A 19095-nucleotide genomic window follows, 5' to 3' on the forward strand; every position below is an offset into this window, starting at 1 on the left:
TACGTGCTCCCGTTGTATCCACAGTGCGGTTCACAGGAATATCAGTTGCTGTGAAATAGTAATCCGTGTGCGGATGGAGAGATTGCGTCTTTTCATGAACCGGATACCTGTCGCTTAGTAGGAGCCATTTTGTGGTCTTTACAGATGTAAACACACAAAGGAAATGAAACGGTAATATCCGCGCGCTTTTTCTTCTTCTACGCGGGCGGGTGGTTGCTTACAGTAGAAGAAGAAGCGCTTCCTGTTCTATGGGGGCGGGTGCTTACCTTGGCGGTTGCTTGCGTAGAAGAAGAAGCGCTTCCTGTTCTACCGGGAAAAAAGATGGCGGCTGTTTACCGAAATTGCGAGACCGAAACTTTATGAAAATGAATCTTAATATTTATCCATATATAAAGCGCACCGGGTTATAAGGCGCACTGTCAGCTTTTGAGAAAATTTGTGGTTTTTAGGTGCGCCTTATAGTGCGGAAAATACGGTATATAAAACTCTGTAAAGAAAATTCCAATTGACCGAATCAAAGGCCTTTTCAGCATCCACACTTATAACAATTGCTTGTATGTTTTTTCTTTGTATATGATCCATAATATGTAGTGTCTTTCTTATATTGTCTTGTGTTTGTCGTTGATGTATAAAACCTGTTTGGTTTATGTATCAATATAGGTGAGAAATCTTCTAATCGTTTGCCCATAATGGAAGTACATAGTTTATAATCTACATTGAGAACCGATATTAGCCTGTAAGATGCACATTCAATTATATCCTTGCCTTCTTTTGGTATAGCTGAGATAATTGCCTCCCTCCAACTAAGTGGCGTTTGTGCCTTTTTTAAGACCCAATTCAGTGTGGGGAGTAAAACAGGTATTAATTATTTTTTAAATTCCTTATACCACTCAGCTGTGTAACCGACTGATCCTGGCGATTTACTTAATTTAAGCCTACTAATTGCAACTTTTAATTCATGTTCAGTTATATCTGCAGATATTGTTTGGTTTTGTTTTTCATCTAAAATAGGTAAATCCAGAGAGTTCAGGAAGCTGTCAATTTGGGTTATCCTCCTACTGGAGACCTCAGAGTATAAAGTTTTATAAAAATGTTCGAAGGCTTACTGAATTTCATTTGATTTAGTTTTTATCTTTTTTGTTCTTGGATCCCTCATTTTATGAATGGTGTTTTCCGCTATCTTTTTTTTAGTTTCCAGGCCAGTATTTTCATAGACTTAGAGCCACTTTCATAGTGTCTCTGTTGCAAAAACATTAGATTTTTTTTAATTTCTTGTGTGGCCAAACTGTTCATTTCATTCCTAGTATTTCTTATTTCCCTTAATGTATCCTGTGCCAAATCTAGTTTGTGTTTTCTTTCTAATTCTTTTAGTTGTATTTTTTTAAGTCATTTGATTTTGTATTCTCATTTTTTTTCTTAAATGAAGATATTGCTATAATTTTCCCTCTTAAAACAGCCTTCAGAGTGTCCCATAATATGGGAGGTGAAACCTCTCCTGTGTCATTGAACTCCAAGAAGAGACTAATTTCAGATTTAATTTGTGTCTTAAAGGATAGGTCATTCAGCAGACTTGAGTTTAGTTTCTATGTATTATTTTTTGCCCTCAGATTAAAGTCAATAGATAGGTATATAGGTGCATGGTCACTTAGATCTATCGTCCCAATTTCGCAGGTACATATTTTATCTTTATCCTTTCCAAATGTTAGAAATAATCTATTCTTGTATGAAGACAGTGCGGAGCAGAGAAATAAGTATAATCCCTTCTTTCTGGGAAAAAGTCTCGCCATATGTCAATTAAGCCTACTTCCTCAAAAAGTGTGTTTATTTTCTTATAAAGGGGTTTCACGTTATGTATTTTTATACTAGATGAGTCCAATTTTGGCTGTAAATATATATTTAAATCCCCACCACAAATCAAAAGACCTTTGGTTTCTGTTACCATAATATTGGTGATTTTTTGGAAGAAATTAATATCACTCACCAAGGAGGTGATTGGGTTCCCATTTATCTTTCCCTTTACTAAAATAAATCTACCCTCCTTATCACCAAATTCCAGTACTTTTTCAAAATGTAGCTTTTTTGAGATGAGAATTTTAACTCCTCTCCTATGTCCTAATTTATATGACGAACAAAACAAATGAGTGAAGCCCATTCTCTTTAGTTTTACATGCTCCTTGTCAGTCAAATGGGTCTCCTGTAAATATACTATGTGGGCTTGTTCTGTCCTCACCTTCGATAATATTTTATTGCATTTTATTGGGTTCAATAGCCCATTAACATTAAACCATACACATTTTACTTTGTCACTAGCCATATGTATTTACTTGTAAGTGTACCAATAAAATATTCAAAATAAAACCTAGCAAGTCTACTCCCATTACAAAAACAACTGAAATAACATAAATAAAACAAAGCAAAATAACTAAAGAAAATTAAAAAAGAAAAGTGTGGTTCCAAGGCAGGGGTCTCTAATAGATGACCCTGAGTTAGGCTAGATAAAACGTCTAGCTGTGGGGGAAATCCTCTCCCAACTATGGGCTGAGGGCCCCCATCATGGCACTTGGTAGAAAGAGAACAAAAATCTCTGTTCATTACATAGATACATCCCTCATTTGTATATATTCTCATCTAGCTGGGGTTATTATATAAACGCAAATGTCTTGGAGTGAATTTAAAGTCACCTGTTTTGGTTCTGTTCATCTTACCAACACTTTAAGAAGTCAGTCAAAATTAACAGGTCCCCCGGAGAAGGCGATGATTATCTTCTGAAGGCTTGCAGTCTCTCCTTGATGCTTTTCTCTGGCTCCTCACCTGTCCCCTCCCGGCTCCTTCCTCCCATGGTCTCCCAGGCGGAGCGGGACAGGTGATCCAGCGGGCTCTCCCTCGGCGTAGTCACGCTGACTGGCAGTCCTCTGTCCTTCATGTCTTTTGTTGCCTCCTTTGCTGTCCGGTACAGCTGCGTGCCGTCCTCCTGGAACACTCGTAGTTTGGCCGGGTACGGAGTCTGGAAGCGGATATTTCTTTGCTTTAACACTCGCTTCGCTTCAGCATATTCTTTCCTCTTTTGCAGGACTGCTGGGAGGTAATCCTGGTCAAAATATATTAGTGTCCTATTCGGAAAAATCTTCTTCTTTCCCCAGGCTTTGCGCATGACCTCTTCTTTCATCCTGTAGCGGAGGAATGTGACTATTATTGACCGCAGCTTGTATTCTCTGTCTCCGGCGGGTCTTGGCGCCAGCGCGCGGTGTGCCCTTTCGATGTCGAGTCGCGTAGTTGCGGGGATCTCCAACATGTCCCGCAGCAGTTTTTCCACAAACTCTGGCATGGACGGTCCCTCGGCTCCTTCGGGAACATTGTTTATCCTCAAGTTCTTGCGTCAGGATCTCCCTTCATAGTCGAGTCGTTTGTTTTCTTGCTGATGAATGACTTTTATCATGTTGTTCAACACATACTCCACGTTTTGAATCCGGCCCTCCACCTTCTCAATTCGCTCCTCTGTGTCTGTTGTTTGTTGTTTAATGTTGGTGAGCTCGGATTTAATATCGTTCAGCTGTTCTTTTATGTCTTTTCGGAAGTCCCGAATCTCCTCCAGAACTTGGACTAAACCTTCGGCGTCCGCCTTCTTTGAGCGAGGGTTAGCGTTAGCACCGCCATCTTGTAGCTTTACAGGTGAGCTGTTTGCGGACACAGAGCTTTCCTCATTTACAGGCTCTGCAACAATATTTCCTCGATTTCCTCTGGTTTTCCCCATTCTTGCCCTTTTGTTTATTCAGAGATTATCTAAAAATTTGGCATTTTACGGTCTAACGGGACAAAATAACTTTTCTCACGAGGGAGATGTTACTCTAAGCTGCCATTCAACTTGATGACGTCACCGGAACTCCTCAGACTCAGTTCTATGTTTTTTATGGGTACAGAAAATGATGGAATGATCACTTAAGCCGCATACAGTAGTTCCACTTGTGGTGATCTTAGACTGGTCAGAAGTAACAACGAGGTCTATGAAGGTTTAAAAGGACTCACTCACCCTGGTAGTTTGCTTAATGCGCTAAGTGAGACAATGTTGGTGGCACAGCTTAGTGAAGGTTTTAAAAATGGGTGCATCCTTTCAGGACATATCTGTGTTCCAGTCCCCAAGAAGATGTAGACCTGTATCAACATGTTTACACAAAAGTCACAAACTCACTAAATACATTTTTCACTGTAATCAAATCTAATCAAAGTTATAATTACACTTCCTGATTCTGACTTACATGCAACAATAAGTGAAAGTAAACATTTATTTTCAACAACCAAAGTAGTCAACACTTGAATTATTAAAAGAACATGAAGGTGACTGACTTTCCTTCCGTGTGTTGTAGATGGTCTCCAATTCCTAAAGAGGAATTGTTAATGGAAATACTCCATGAAACAGCACATAGTAAAACATGTTTTTGTTCAAAGTTCCTTTTGACCCAGCCAACAAAATGACTACCCAAAAGTATTCTGCATGATAAAAAAAACATCCATGAATGTTTTTTTAAGTGATTTTGGAATTAGATTTTTTTTATTTCTATGATAATGAAGTTATGGTAATGACAATCTCAATATTTACAGACTTTACATCAGTGAAGTTAAGAATGCCTCAATCAATGCTGCCTCGTACTTATAAACATTTTCAAATTGACCCCCATCAAATTTTCAAGTCTGTTTTTGTACTCACTGTACCACTTTTGAATTCATTTTAGGACAAAAGGTGGTATTTCCTGTGTTTTTATTGGTTGTTTTGCTACACACTTTTAACACAACACACAAAAAAACACAAATAATCTCATTGTGTTAACAGTGTCAGTCCAAAACTATTTATATTCTCTCTTTATCGCTTATCATTTATCTTATTGACTTATTTACCCAACAGACATCCAGCAGCCCCCCCACATGAAAGAGGAAGAGGATGATCCACAGCCCACCCACATGAAAGAGGAAGAGGAGGGAGAGTATGTTGTAGGGCAGGAGGAGGATGATGTCAGCAAGTTTCCACTGACTGTTGTCTCTGTGAAGACTGAAGAGCATGAAGACAAAGCACCTGAGTCCTCACAGCTTCATCACAGTCCAAGTAAGCACATATCATTTTATTCTCAGGGCATTCAATCCATCACAACTGGACTGTTCACTTTGTCTTAGAAGACTCATCCAAGTAGGCTTCATCACTTCATGCTCATACACTTCAAGTCTTAAATCTAATCATTGGAATTTAGAGGGGAACTGCACTTTTTGGGGGGAACTGTTTCTATCGTTCACAATCATTATAAAAGACATGAGGTTGGATATATAAAAAAAAAAATAATCACATTCTAACTAGGGCTGGGCGATATGGCCTTTTATTAATATGTGGATATGTTTAGGCCATGTCACGATACACCATATATATGTGGATATTTTGCCTTAGCCTTGAATGAACACTTGATGCATATAATGACAGCAGTATGGTGATTCTATGTGTCTACATTAAAACATTCTTCTTCATACTGCATTAATATATGCTACTTTTAAACTTTCATGCAGAGAGGGAAATCACAACTAAGTCAATTTAGCAAAAGTGTATTTATTAAACAGTTATTAAGCAGTGGCACAAACATTCATGTCATTTCAAAACAGAAAATGCAAGATTGTCAGAGACATTTTAAAACAAGCTATTAGTGCAGTTTTGTGCATGATGTCACTAAGATGACATATCAAAACAACACTAAATTAAAGTGCACTTTTTGTACCGAACGCCACTACAGTAGTTAAAAACAAATAAAGTGCACTTTTGTGCATGATGTCACACAAGATATTTTAATATGTGTCAAATAAAAATGAGCTGCATAATAGGAAATCAAATAGTGTATGTCCTTCACTATGTGGTAGGTTCCTGCGGACGTTATCTCCTTCTGTTGTTGACTATTTGTTTCATACGGTGTTGATGTGGAAATGGTTGCTTGGGCATTTTGTGCGTGTGGCACTGAACAGAGATGTTGACATGCAGAGTTTCAAGCACTCTTCATTCTCTAGCGGGTGACATTTCAAATGATGCTACATTAGCAGTGCTGCTACTTTTTGTAGCAACGCTTTTGCCGCATACTTGTTCACCATCTACCCGCTTGAAGCCAAACCACCGCCAGACGATGGACCTCCTGCTGTTTGTCTTGGGAATTGGGCATACAACATGATGCATCACACATTCATGCATACAACATGATGCATCACACATGCATGCATACAACATGATACATCACACATGCATGCATTCAACATGATGCATCACACATGCATACATACAACATGATACATCACACATGCATGCATACAACATGATACATCACACAAGCATACATCTAACATGATACATCACACATGCATGCATAAGACATGATGCATCACATTCATGCATACAACATGATGCATCACACATTCATGCATACAACATGATACATCACACATGCATGCATACAACATGATACATCACACATGCATGCATACAACATGATATATCACACATGCATACATACAACATGATACATCACACATGCATGCATACAACATGATACATCACACATGCATGCATACAACATGATACATCACACATGCATGCATACAACATGATACATCACACATGCATACATACAACATGATACATCACACATGCATGCATACAACATGATGCATCACACATGCATGCATACAACATGATGCATCACATTCATGCATACAACATGATGCATCACACATTCATGCATACAACATGATGCATCACACATGCATGCATACAACATGATACATCACACATGCATGCATACAACATGATACATCACACATGTATGCATACAACATGATACATCACACATGCATGCATACAACATGATGCATCACACATGCATGCATACAACATGATACATCAAACATGCATGCATACAAAATGATACATCACACATGCATGCATACAACATGATACATCACACATGCATGAATACAACATGATACATCACACATGCATGCATACAACATGATACATCACACATGCATACATACAACATGATACATCACACATGCATGCATACAACATGATACATCACACATGCATACATACAACATGATACATCACACATGCATGCATAAGACATGATGCATCACATTCATGCATACAACATGATACATCACACATGCATGCATACAACATGATACATCACACATGCATGCAGAAGACATGATGCATCACATTCATGCATACAACATGATACATCACACATGCATGCATACAACATGATACATCACACATGCATGTATACAACATGATACATCACACATGCATGTATACAACATGATACATCATACATGCATGTATACAACATGATACATCACACATGCATGCATACAACATGATACATCACACATGCATACATACAACATGATACATCACACATGCATGCATAAGACATGATGCATCACATTCATGCATACAACATGATGCATCACACATTCATGCATACAACATGATGCATCACACATGCATGCATACAACATGATACATCACACATGCATGCATACAACATGATACATCACACATGCATGCATACAACATGATACATCACACATGCATGCATACAACATGATACATCACACATGCATACATACAACATGATACATCACACATGCATGCATACAACATGATGCATCACATTCATGCATACAACATGATGCATCACACATTCATGCATACAACATGATGCATCACACATGCATGCATACAACATGATACATCACACATGCATGCATACAACATGATACATCACACATGTATGCATACAACATGATACATCACACATGCATGCATACAACATGATGCATCACACATGCATGCATACAACATGATACATCAAACATGCATGCATACAAAATGATACATCACACATGCATGCATACAACATGATGCATCACACATGCATGCATACAACATGATACATCACACATGCATACATACAACATGATACATCACACATGCATGCATAAGACATGATGCATCACATTTATGCATACAACATGATGCATCACACATTCATGCATACAACATGATACATCACACATGCATGCATACAACATGATACATCACACATGCATGCATACAACATGATGCATCACACATGCATGCATACAACATGATACATCACACATGTATGCATACAACATGATACATCACACATGCATGCATACAACATGATGCATCACACATGCATGCATACAACATGATACATCACACATGCATGCATACAACATGATACATCACACATGCATGCATACAACATGATACATCACACATGCATGAATACAACATGATACATCACACATGCATGCATACAACATGATACATCACACATGCATACATACAACATGATACATCACACATGCATGCATACAACATGATACATCACACATGCATACATACAACATGATACATCACACATGCATGCATAAGACATGATGCATCACATTCATGCATACAACATGATACATCACACATGCATGCATACAACATGATACATCACACATGCATGTATAAGACATGATGCATCACATTCATGCATACAACATGATACATCACACATGCATGCATACAACATGATACATCACACATGCATGTATACAACATGATACATCACACATGCATGTATACAACATGATACATCACACATGCATGTATACAACATGATACATCACACATGCATGCATACAACATGATACATCACACATGCATACATACAACATGATACATCACACATGCATGCATAAGACACGATGCATCACATTCATGCATACAACATGATGCATCACACATTCATGCATACAGCATGATACATCACACATGCATGCATACAACATGATACATCACACATGCATGCATACAACATGATGCATCACACATGCATGCATACAACATGATACATCACACATGTATGCATACAACATGATACATCACACATGCATGCATACAACATGATGCATCACACATGCATGCATACAACATGATACATCACACATGCATGCTTACAACATGATACATCACACATGCATGCATACAACATGACACATCACACATGCATGAATACAACATGATACATCACACATGCATGCATACAACATGATACATCACACATGCATACATACAACATGATACATCACACATGCATGCATACAACATGATACATCACACATGCATACATACAACATGATACATCACACATGCATGCATAAGACATGATGCATCACATTCATGCATACAACATGATACATCATACATGCATGTATACAACATGATACATCACACATGCATGCATACAACATGATACATCACACATGCATGTATACAACATGATACATCACAATTTCCAGTTTGTCTTTTCAACATGTTGGAAAAGGAGTAGGAAGAAGCAGAGCTTATTTAATCCTACCCCTTTCTTTTACATAACAGTGTCTAAATTTTAGTTCACTTCCTGTTCTCAATGTATTCACAATATACTCCATAAGTAATCACAATAAAAATAAATAAATAATAATGAGTGAAGTAAGTTATATTTCATATGGTGAGATGAGTAAGATGATGTAGAAAATGAATGATGGATGAAATAATTTGAGAATGTTTATCTTCTTCTTTGTACTTTGTAAACACTTTAAGTGTGAAGAGTTTCTTGAAGTGGATCATATTAGTACATTGTTTGATTGCTTTGCTTCATCCATTCCATCATTTAATTCCACATACTGATATACTGAAGGTCTTAAGTGTTGTACGTGCATACAAATGTTTTTAATTACATTTTTCTCTAAGATTATATTTCTCCTCTTTTTTTGAGAATTGTTGTACATTCTTGGCTAGCAGGTTATAGTTTGCTTTGTGTATCATTTTAGCTGTTTGCTAATTCACTATGTGGTGGAATTTCAGTATTTGTGATTCAATAAATAAAGTGTTTGTATGTTGTCTATATCCAACATGATGTATTATTATAACTGATCTTTTTTGTAACACAGTTAATGAATGAAGTGTACTTTTGTAGTTATTTCCCATATTTCTTCACAATAAATAAATAAATGGGTTGTACTTGTATAGCGCTTTTCTACCTTCAAGGTACTCAAAGCGCTTTGACACTACTTCCACATTTACCCATTCACACACACATTCACACACTGATGGAGGGAGCTGCCATGCAAGGCGCTAGCCAGCACCCATCAGGAGCAAGGGTGAAGTGTCTTGCTCAGGACACAACGGACATGACGAGGTTGGTACTAGGTGGGGATTGAACCAGGGACCCTTGGGTTGCGCACGGCCACTCTTCCACTGTGCCACGCCGTCCAATAAGTCAGATATGTAACACTAGTGAGCAGTAGAGAATATGAAGTCATTTTTGGTCTAGAACATGTTTTGCTGTATTCATTATTGACGTGTTTCTTGCTACTTTATGTTGTATATTTTTTACATGAGATTTCCAGTTCAATTTATCATCAATTATTATACCTAGACATTTTGAATCATTAAAACGTTCAACTATTTGGTTCATATTGTCATTTTTTGTATTTCCATGTAGAAAGTACTGGGGGTAATCTTTCTTAGCAGCATTTTTAATGATGCTATTTAGGATGCCCCATGTTGCTCTCATGTTGTTTCTGTTCTTCTTTAATAATTGTCTGTAGTATTCCTTCTTACATGTTCCTAGTATACCAATTAGCTTGTTTTTATATTTCTTATACTTATTTTCTGCCTCTATAGATGTCTGTGTTATTAATATTCCATATAATGTCTTTTTTTTGTGACAAGCATTTTTCAGTCCTTTTGTCATCCATGGTTGGTTGTTTTTCTTTTGCTTCTTACTAACTTCTTTCCATGGACAACATAAACATTGATATTATACATGTGGGCCAATACATATATATAAAATATATATATAAAATATATATATATATATCCATCCATCCATCCATTTTCTACCGCTTATTCCCTTCGGGGTTGCGGGGTCGCTGGAGCCTATCTCAGCTACAATCGGGCGGAAGGCGGGGTACACCCTGGACAAGTCGCCACCTCATCGCAGGGCCAACACAGATAGACAGACAACATTCACACTCACATTCACACACTAGGGCCAATTTAGTGTTGCCAATCAACCTATCCCCAGGTGCATGTCTTTGGAGGTGGGAGGAAGCCGGAGTACCCGGAGGGAACCCACGCAGTCACGGGGAGAACATGCAAACTCCACACAGAAAGATCCCGAGCCTGGGATTGAACCCTAGACTACTCAGCACCTTCGTATTGTGAGGCAGACGCACTAACCCCTCTTCCACCGTGCTGCCCTATATATATATATATATATATATATATATATATATATATATATATATATATATATATATATATATATATATATATATAAAAAAAAATATATATATATATATATATATATATATATATATATATATATATATATATATATATATATATATATATATATATATATATGCTGTTAAATGTAGCTTTGATGTGACAAGCTACTTTTGCAGTGTAGCTTGTAGTGTAGCGTGCTCCAATTCTCTGAGGATAGCTTAGCTCCATTTAATTGAGAGTAACTTGTACCTTAGCTTACTACATTGTCCAGGTAGCTTGCCCATCACTGTCTATTTGGCCTAGCTCACATGTCAATAGTTTGAATACTGCAAACTTCAATACAGTAACACCTCATTTGTTCTGCAGACGTCCAGCGGGTGTCAGCGGGGAGTCATGAAGAGGAGTGGCACACCAGTGTGGGACAGAAGGAGCTACAGGCCCCCTCCCACATTAAAGAGGAGCAGCTTCATGATGAAGATGAAGCTCAGTCCTTACAGCTTCATCACAGTCAAAGTGAGGAGAACAGAGGGGCGGAGCTTGTAAGTCAACACATCACAGAAGCTGATGGAGAGCATTGTGAAGATTTCAAGTCAGAACCAGACAGCATCTTTGCTCCACTGTCAGACATGGACCACATGATGTCACACTCTTCTGATCACAGTGACCACATCCAAAAACCTTTGGAGAGTAAAAATGACTCTAAAGGTGATACGAGACATCACACTAACAACAAACACTTCTGCTCTGAATGTGGGAAATCATTTAGACAGAAGAGTAATTTTACAAGACACATGAGAACACATACTGGAGAGAAACCTTTTACTTGCTCTGTTTGTAAGAAAAGTTTCTCCACTAAGCAAAGCATGACCACACACATGAGAACACACACTGGAGAGAAAGCTTTTTCTTGCTCTGTTTGTAAGACGAGTTTCTCCATAAAGCGTAACATGACCACACACATGAGAACACACACTGGAGAGAAACCTTTTACTTGCTCTGTTTGTAAGAAAAGTTTCTCCACTAAGCAAAGCATGACCACACACATGAGAACACATACTGGAGAGAAACCTTTTACTTGCTCTGTTTGTAAGAAGAGTTTCTCCACAAAGCCACACTTGACCACACACATGAGAACACACACTGGAGATAAACCTTTTACTTGCTCTGTTTGTAAGAAGAGTTTCTCCAGAAAGGAACAAATGACCATACACATGAGAACACACACTGGAGAGAAACCTTTTGCTTGCTCAGCTTGTGCTAAAAGATTCAACATAAAGAATGACATGATATTACACATGAGAACACACACAGGTGAGAAACCTTTTACTTGCTCTGTTTGTAAGAAGATTTTCTCTAGAAAGCAACACATGACCACACACATGAGAACACACACTGGAGAGAAACCTTTTCCTTGCTCAGTGTTAGAATAATTATGTATATAGTAGCACACTAACTTCAGTATCCTTAAAGTCTGTTGCTTTAGTTATTAGTTATTGTGCTTAAGTTAGACTTTTGTATTCGTGCAAGGACAAAAACTTCTTGTCTGAGGGGTGGCCTCAGCCGCAGATGTTATCTTTGTTTTAGCCCGCTAACAGCCAAGGACTTCAAGGACCTCAACGAAGATAAGACGACAACACGCAGATGAAGCAGAGACTTTAAGGACCTCAATGAAGATAAGATGACAACACGCAGACGAAGCGGAGACAAGGCGAAATCACAAGGCCCCCACCACATTCTGTCACGTATTGTGCGTCCTGGACCTGCTTTGCATAATATATGTGACCACTCCTTTTAGAGGCGGCCTCAGTGATGTTGACTGTGGAACTCTTGAATAAATAGAGGGACGCGGGAGCTGAACCTTAGAGCGTAGGGCGAGACTGTGACTAAGTGTGCAGCTCCATGTGTTCTCCTCATGAGCTGAATTGAACTCTGTCTCTGCATGATTCCTTGCTTCTTGTCTGATGAATATATGTCATCAGTGTTTGAACCTGACACTCAGCTTGTGCTAAAAGATTCTACACTAAAAAGGAACTATTATTACACATGAGAACACACATAGGTGAGAAACCTTTTACTTGCTATGTTTGTAAGAAGAATTTCTCCAGAAAGCAAATCATGACCACACACATGAGAACACACACTGGAGAGAAACCGTTTAGTTGCACTGTGTATGATAAGATGCTCAGGTTTAAGTATCAGGCCAGTAAACACAAGTGTGTAACAGTCATGGAAGCTGCAGGGATTTAAAAACACTTAAAGGGGAACATTATCACAATTTCAGAATGGTTAAAACCATTAAAAATCAGTTCCCAGTGGCTTATTTTATTTTTTGAAGTTTTTTTCAAAATTCTACCCATCACGCAATATCCCTAAAAAAAGCTTCAAAGTGCCTGATTTTAATCATCGTTATATACACCCGTCCATTTTCCTGTGACGTCACATAGTGATGCCAACACAAACAAACATGGCGGACAGAACAGCAAGCTATAGCGACATTAGCTCGGATTCAGACTCGGATTTCAGCGGCTTAAGCGATTCAACAGATTACGCATGTATTGAAACGGATGGTTGTAGTGTGGAGGCAGGTAGCGAAAACCAAATTGAAGAAGAAACTGAAGCTATTGAGCCATATCGGTTTGAACCGTATGCAAGCGAAACCGACGAAAACGACACGACAGCCAGCGACACGGGAGAAAGCGAGGACGAATTCGGCGATCGCCTTCTAACCAACGATTGGTATGTGTTTGTTTGGCATTAAAGGAAACTAACAACTATGAACTAGGTTTACAGCATATGAAATACATTTGGCAACAACATGCACTTTGAGAGTGCAGACAGCCCATTTCAGGCGTGCTAAGAACATATATTTTTCCACGATTTCAGCACTCAGGTGAACCATACCTAAATAGACACAAAATACTGCATTACACAAGACTACCCGAATGTACTCGAATGATTGAAAAAAATAAATATTGTTAAGCTAAATTATTGGCAAACACAGTTTATGTATAATAATTTACGTAAAACCGCGAGTAATGAATAAAGTTTTCATCAATTAATATATTCTGTAGACATACCCTCATCCGCTCTCTTTTCCTGAAAGCTGATCTGTCCAGTTTTGGAGTTGATGTCAGCAGGCCAGGGAAGCTAGGGTCGATATTCTTCTCTTGATCATCTTCGGTGGCATAAGGGACGGTGTGAGCCAAGACATCCAGGGGGTTTAGCTCGCTCGTCTGCGGGAACAAACTGCCGCCATTGCTTGCCGTGCTACCGAGGTCCTTTGTCCCTGAATTGCTCACACACTCCAGCAGATTCAATGGGGGTCTGGCGGCAGATTTCTTTGACTTTATGGTTGGAAATGCATCTGCTTTGAGTGTCGCAGGATATCCACACATTCTTGCCATCTCTGTCGTAGCATAGCTTTCGTCGGTAAAGTGTGCGGAACAAACGACTGACCATTTCGTCGGCTTTCCCCACAGCCTCGTATTTTGAACAAATTTCGTCCAATTTCTTGCCACTTTCACATCTTTGGGCCACTGGTGCAACTTGAATCCGTCCCTGTTCGTGTTGTTACACCCTCCGACAACACACCGACGAAAGTGAGAAAATGGCGGATTGCTTCCCGATGTGACGTCACGTTGTGACGTCATCGCTCCGAGAGCGAATATTAGAAAGGCGTTTAATTCGCCAAAATTCACCCATTTAGAGTTCGGAAATCGGTCAAAAAATTATATGGTCTTTTTTCTGCAACATCAAGGTATATATTGACGCTTACATAGGTCTGGTGATAATGTTCCCCTTTAAATTAGTGGTAAAAGTGCAATATAATAACACAATTTCAGAATGATTTCCTTGTTAAAATCTCACAATTCATGAGATTTTTATCTAAAATGATAATTTTTGGGGCTTGTTGGTCTAGTGGTATGATTCTTGTTTAGGGTGCGTAAGGTCCCAGGTTCAATTCCTGGACAAGCCCTTAACAGTGATTTAAAACTCTTAGCTTAATTTTCCAAACTGCACACAATGAAGGGATCAATGAAAATGTATAAAATCAAATACAGTGGTAGCTCAATTTACGAGCTCTATTTGTTTTAGGACAGAGCTTGTAACCCTTAGTTCTTTTTTGCAGGAAAATAGCCATACTTTTAAATTAGTGGTAAAAGTGCAATATACTAACACAGTTTCAGAATGATTTCCCTGTTAAAATCTCACAATTCATGAACATTTTTGATGAAAGTTGATTTTTTTTGGGGCTTGTTGGTCTAGTGGTATGATTCTCGCTTAGGGTGCGAGAGGTCCCGGGTTCAATTCACGGTGAAGCCCTAAACAGTGATTTAAAACGCTTCGCTGAATTTTCCAAACTGCACACACTCAAGGAACAATGAAAATTATAAAATCAAATACAGTGGTAGCTCAATTTACAAGCTCTATTTGTTTTAGGACAGAGCTTGTAACCCTTAGTTCTTTTTTGCATGAAAATTGCCATACATTTAAATTAGTGGTAAAAGTGCAATATACTAACCCAGTTTCAGAATGATTTCCCTGTTAAAATCTCACAATTCATGAGATTTGTATGTAAAATTATATTTTTCGGGGCTTGTTGGTCTAGTGGTATGATTCTCGCTTTGGGTGCGAGAGGTCCCGGGTTCAATTCCCGGACAAGCCCTTAGCAGTGATTTAAAACTCTTAGCTTAATTTTCCAAACTGCACACAATGAAGGGATCAATGAAATTGTATAAAATCAAATACAATGGTAGCTCAATTTACAAGCTCTAATTGTTTTAGGACAGAGCTTGTAACCCTTAGTTCTTTTTTGCAGGAAAATAGCCATAACTTTAAATTAGTGGTATAAGTGCAATATACTAACCCAGTTTCAGAATGATTTCCTGTTAAAATCTCACAATTCATGAGATTTGTATCTAAAATTATATTTTTCGGGGCTTGTTGGTCTAGTGGTATGATTCTCGCTTTGGGTGCGAGAGGTCCAGGGTTCAATTCCTGGACAATCCCTTAACAGTGTTTTAAAACTCTTAGCTCAATTTTCCAAACTGCACACAATGAAGGGATCAATGAAAATGTATAAAATCAAATACAGTGGTAGCTCAATTTACGAGCTCTAATTGTTTTAGGACAGAGCTTGTAACACTTAGTTCTTTTTTGCAGGAAAATAGCCATACCTTTAAATTAGTGGTAAACGTGCAATATACTAACCCAGTTTCAGAATGATTTCCCTGTTAAAATCTCACAATTTGTAAGACTTTTTGTTGAAACATGTTTTTGCGGTTTATGTTGGTCGAGTCGTATGATTCTCGCTTAGGGTGCAAAAGGTCCAGAGCTTGTAACCTTTAGTTCTTTTTTGCATGGAAATAGCCATACCTTTAAATTAGTGGTAAAAGTGCAATATACTAACCCAGTTTCAGAATGATTTCCCTGTTAAAATCTCACAATTCATGAACATTTTTGATGAAACTTGTTTTTTCGGGGCTTGTTGGTCTAGTCCAGGGGTCGGCAACCTTTACCACTCAAAGAGCCATTTTGACCAGTTTCACAAATTAAAGAAAACAATGGGAGCCACAAAAACCTTTTGAAATTTAGAATGAAATAACACTGCATACAAAGTTGTTGTTTTTTGCTTTGTGCTATGTATAAACCAAGGGTCTCAGACACGCAGCCATCACCTTAATATGAAAATTGAATGTTTGTTAGCGCGGCCCGCCAGTTTTATATGAATGGCGCTTGACAGCGTCATACTTTTCAACCCTCCCGATTTTTCCGTCAGACTACGAATTTCAGGGCAACTGATGTGTGGGGGAGCAGGGTTGGGGTGGGGGCGGGGTTTGGTGGTAGCAGGGGTGTATAATGTAGCCCGGAAGAGTTAGGGCTGCATGGGATTCTGGGTATTTGTTCTGTTGTGTTTATGTTGTTTTACGGTGCAGATGTTCTCCCGAAATGTGTTTATCATTCTTGTTTGGTGTGGGTTCACAGTGTGGCGCATTATTAGTAAGAGTGTTAAAGTTTTTTATACCGCCACCGTCAGTGTAACCTGTGTGGCTGTTGACTAAGTATGCCTTGCTGTCACTTGCGTGTGCAAGTAGAAGATGCATACAACAAAGGGCTGGGCTGGCACACGCTGTTTGTACAGATTGTAGAGGGCGCTAAATGCTGTACCATCATGGCACGCCCTTATTATTATTGTTAGGGTGAAAATTGGAGAATATTAATCCCGGGAGTTTTCTGCGAGAGGTACCGAAATCCGGAAATCTCCCAGGAAAATCGGGGGGTTCAGCAAGTAAGCTGCTGAGCCGCATCAGAGTGATCAAAGAGCCGCATGCGGCTCCGGAGTTGCGGGTTGCCGACCCCTGGTCTAGTCGTATGATTCTCGCTTAGGGTGCGAGAGGTCCCTGGTTCAATTCCCGGACAAGCCCTTAACAGTGCTTTTGAACCCTCAGCTCAATTTTCCAAACTGCAAACACTCAAGGGATCAATGAAAATAATTCAAAAAAATGCAGTGATACCTCAATTTTCTAGTTCTAATTGTTTTAGGACAGAGCTTGTAACCCTTAGTTCTTTTTTGCAGGAAAATATCCAAACCTTTAAATTAGTGGTAAAAGTGTATTATACTAACCTATAGCTTTAGATTGTGTTCCCTATCAACATGTCACATTTATTGAGATTTTTGCAAAATCACAAGTCAGAGCTTGTTGGTCTAGTCGTATGATTCTCGCCTGAGGTCTGGGGTTCAATTACTGAAAAAGCTCTTGTTCATTTATGCATGAAAATTGTAGTGAATCAAAATTTTTGTTAATAAAATTGCAGTTACAGGTTATCGCCCTAGATAAAATATAAACTTTTTTGAGAATTTGGTAACAATTGCCATAGGGCTTGATGGTCTATTGGTATGATTCTCGCTTAGGGTGCGAGAGGTCCTGTGTATAATTCCTGGACAAGCCCTTCACAGAGATTTAAAACTCTTAACTTAATTTTCCAAACTGCACACACTCAAGGGATCAACGAAAATGTATAAAATCAAATACAGTGGTAGCTCAATTTACAAGCTCTAATTGTTTTAGGACAGAGCTTGTAACCCTTAGTTCTTTTTTGCAGGAAAATAGCCATACCTTTAAATTAGTGGTAAAAGTGCAATATACTAACCTAGTTTTAGATTGTTCCCTATCAACATGTCACATTTATTGAGATTCTTGCAAAATGACAAGTCAGAACTTGTTGGTCTAGTTGTTTGATTCTCGCCTGAGGTCTGGGGTTCAATTACTGAAAAAGCTCTTGTTCATTTATGCATGAAAATTGTAGTGAATCAAAATTTGTGTTAATAAAAGTGCAGTTACAGGTTGTTTCCCCAGATAAAATATAAACTTTTTTGAGAATTTGGTAACTGTTGCCGTAGGGCTTGTTGGTCTAGTGGTATGATTCTCGCTTAGGGTGCGAGAGGTCCCGGGTTCAATTCCTGGACAAGCCCTTAACAGTGATTTAAAAGTCTTAGCTCAATTTTCCAAACTGCACACAATGAAGGGATCAATGAAAATGTATAAAATCGAATACAGTGGTAGCTCAATTTACAACCTTTAATTGTTTTAGGACAGTGCTTGTAACCCTTAGTTCTTTTTTGCAGGAAAATAGCCATACCTTTAAATTAGTGGTAAAAGTGCAATATACTAACACAGTTTCAGAATGATTTCCCTGTTAAAATCTCACAA

At 38.5% G+C, this 19095-nt stretch overlaps 4 protein-coding genes and 2 non-coding genes across 7 annotated transcripts in view; 4 read left to right on the plus strand and 2 right to left on the minus strand.

Annotated features, from left to right (window-relative positions):
- LOC133570591 (uncharacterized) overlaps positions 1-19095 on the plus strand; it is a 463307-nt gene that overhangs the window by 369482 nt on the left and 74730 nt on the right. The window lies entirely within an intron of this gene.
- The window catches only part of LOC140680121 (uncharacterized), a 1112395-nt gene that overhangs the window by 122043 nt on the left and 971257 nt on the right, over positions 1-19095 (minus strand). The window lies entirely within an intron of this gene.
- The window catches only part of LOC133570551 (uncharacterized), a 270169-nt gene that overhangs the window by 75337 nt on the left and 175737 nt on the right, over positions 1-19095 (minus strand). The gene's annotated exons all lie outside the window — the stretch shown is intronic.
- Positions 1-19095, plus strand: part of LOC133570727 (uncharacterized) — a 108436-nt gene that overhangs the window by 3954 nt on the left and 85387 nt on the right. The window lies entirely within an intron of this gene.
- trnap-ugg (transfer RNA proline (anticodon UGG)) lies at positions 15978-16049 on the plus strand. Its single transcript has one exon. It is a non-coding gene; the product is annotated as a tRNA-Pro (tRNA).
- On the plus strand, positions 18786-18857 carry trnap-agg (transfer RNA proline (anticodon AGG)). The gene has a single exon. It is a non-coding gene; the product is annotated as a tRNA-Pro (tRNA).

The sequence above is a fragment of the Nerophis lumbriciformis genome, linkage group LG28 (assembly GCF_033978685.3).
Source record: "Nerophis lumbriciformis linkage group LG28, RoL_Nlum_v2.1, whole genome shotgun sequence".
NCBI lineage: Eukaryota > Metazoa > Chordata > Actinopteri > Syngnathiformes > Syngnathidae > Nerophis > Nerophis lumbriciformis.